We start from the raw sequence: 3,096 nt of genomic DNA, 5'->3' as shown, positions 1-3,096 counted from the left end.
GGCAGGGCTGAAGGTGGGCTGGGGACGCGAGGACCACGCTGGGTGCTCAGATGTTTAATATCAGCCTGGACAAACACAGCGGTTCTGGCTGCCGGCCGCCTCCCCCAAGAAGGAGAATTCGAGGAGGGTGAGGAAGGAAACAACAGAACTCAACACTTCCTTGGAACAAGGCTTTGACTTTCGGTGTCACAATATTTCACCTTTCCCTTACATTAGGATCAGCACAAACACGCACCATTCAAGCAAACAGTTCACAGGAGGAAACGGAAATCGGAGGCAAGGAGGATCCTGGCTTTGGAAGATCAGGGATTCCTCGGCAACCGTCAAAGAGATGTTCTCATCAGCTCTAGTGCCTTCACACCGATCGACAAGAGGGAGCTTATCGATGGGCCCCTTTCAGACTTCCAGACTCGGGCACCCTGAGCCCGAAACTCTTTCCTGTCCACTATTCTGTGCTCCCTACCTTCCAGGTCTGTTGTGGCAGAGCTAGATCTCACCTGTTCTCTTTGAAGAAACGAACTGACACAATAAGAACAGCCCCATTAAAATGAGGTTCTGGAAGCTGGGAGATTTTCATGGCCGATGCCGTAATTCAGAGAAAACTCTAGATTGGAGCCCACCTGGGCATCAAGGAGAAATCAGCTTCAAACCCCTCCTCAGGGGTGAAGAAGCCTTCAGAGTGACCAGCCGGACCACCGTGGGCCTTGTGCCCATCACCGTTACCTACAAATCGATGAACCAGTCCTACTCTGCAAACTCTGTTTTCTTTCCTGCTTCACAATCCAAGCCATTTTTAAACCTCCTGCCAAAAAAAAAAAAAAAAATGCGTTCCGCTCATGCTTTTAAGGGACAGCCCTGGAGTAACCCGGGAACTCAAAGAATTTTTTTAGAATGTGACATGTGCTTTTTTTAAAAAAACCCACTGGCCAATTCTCCTGCATCAAAATTATGCAAGACTGACAGTGGCTGGCACCTGCAAACAACTGCAGTAATGCAAGAACATGCCTATGGATTTGGAAGATGGGGCAATACTCTGTGTTCGTTCTGACAAAGGCACTAGGGGGAAAAAAAAATCAATAACGTTGATCCTTTGGCTGTGACGTTATAGAATGTGTATCAGTGTTCTTGGATGGCGAACAAAGTGTGTGTCACTTTATAGGTGATTCTGAGGGCGTGACCTCCCCCCCACAAGAGACAGGGCACCCGCTTTGGGTAACAGCGGCTGCAAACGAAACAGGGTGACACAGTCACATCTGTGACCCTGTGGCAACACACTGGAAACACCCTCCCCGCACAGAGAAGGGAGATGGGGATTTCTTGGCTATTTCAAGAAGACACAAACCTCTGAAGGGATCACGAGGGACATTCCAGACCATGCAGGAGAAAGGGAAACCAAGTGGGTAACGTGCCGAAGTGGGCTCTTGGTGGGAGTCCCGTGAAGTAAAATCCGCCTCTCGCTAGGCTGAGGATGGAACCCTCCAGAAAGACAGAGCCCAGCCCAGGGCACTGTTCGGTGCCGCTCTGTGTTGTTTTCATGACCCCGCTTTTGGAAATCTTGTTTGGCAGGTTTGGGAGCTGCTAAGATCTGCCTGGAACGAAGCTGTGGTCAATGGAGCCAAAGTGAAGTGGCCTGACCTTTCCAGACTGTTCCTTCTGTTTCTCTCACGGTTCCGACGAAACGAAATGCAAAGAAAGCGGACACGTTTCATGTACGCAAGACTCTTCCGAGGGGTCCTGAGAATTCTAGAGTTTGGGGTTAAAATGACAGCCCTGGTTTGATTCCCACCTTTGCTACTTCCTGCCTCTGAGAACTTGAACTGGGTGAGTCGACTTAATGAACCTCTGGCGCCTACTCTTTCGGTGGAGGACACAACTTCCTTCCTCTGCACTTGCAGTAAAAGAGAGGTGACGTGGGACCCGGGCCATACCTACTACACATTTGGTGCTCAAGTGATTTAGTTTTATTCGTATTCCCACTGCACAGGGCATATTCAGCTTTTGAAGGAATATGATTTAAGAACTATCCACTTATCTGTTCACTTACTCATTCAACAAACGTCTACTGGAGACTCGTTACGTGCCAGGGACTGTTGTAAGCCCTGGAAATGTATTCGGAAGCTCAGGAGTTTAGGTCTTTGCTCTCACGGAGAGACAGATACTAGTCAACTAAACAAATAAGACAAGTTCAGATGTGGAGAAAACTAGACAGCTAGAGGGATAGATTGCCTGGAAGGGGAAACTCGCTAAATTGGGTGGCCCGCAAGGGACACGTGAGGAACTGACATTCACACTGAGAAACAAGACGCAGGCGGCCAGATACAGAACAAGAAGGGTATTCGAGGGGAGGGTTGACAAAGAGAATACAGGATATCCAGTTAAATTTGAACTTCAGACGAACAACAACAATTTTTAGCATAAGTATCTCCCCAACATGACATAGGATGCAGTATACTAAAAGAATTAGTCATTGTTTATCTGAAATTAGAATCTGTGCATCTTGTATTTGTGTTTGCTAAAACAGGCAAGCTTGTTCTAGGGGTCGGGAACGGCAACGACACAGGCACTGAAGTGGCAGTGAACTCAGTTTGTCTGGGGCGCAGAAAGGTCCACGTGCCCAAGGGGGCAGGAGACATGGTTTCTGAGAGGAAGGCTTTGGGGGCTGTGGTGAGTAGTTTGGGCGCATCGAACAAAATGGCTTGTGTGTTCAATCCCCGGAATTAACCAGGCCACGAGTGACAGAAAGAACATCGAGCAGAGGTTGGCGAACTCCAGCCCACGAGTCACATCCAGCCTGCCACCTGTTTTTGTAAATAAAGTTCTATTGGAACACAGCTTCACTCATTTGCTTACACGACATCTATGGCTGCCTTCCTGTTGCAATGGCAGAGTTGAGTAGTTGCAACACAGACTGTATGTCCCACAGAACCTAATGTATGTACTATGCAGTCCTTTACGGAAAAACTATGTTGCCTCCTGAACTATGGCATGTCCCAGGAATCAAAATACAGCAAGTCCCAGGAACCAGCAATTAAGCCATACTGAGTCCTTATTTCTTAGTCTACTTGTCCTAGCCTCCATCTTTTTACTTGTGACTCC

The sequence above is a fragment of the Orcinus orca genome, chromosome 20 (genome assembly GCF_937001465.1).
Source record: "Orcinus orca chromosome 20, mOrcOrc1.1, whole genome shotgun sequence".
NCBI classification, from domain to species: Eukaryota; Metazoa; Chordata; class Mammalia; order Artiodactyla; family Delphinidae; genus Orcinus; species Orcinus orca.
The sequence above is the reverse complement of the archived record's forward strand: the minus strand, read 5'-3'. Positions refer to the sequence as shown.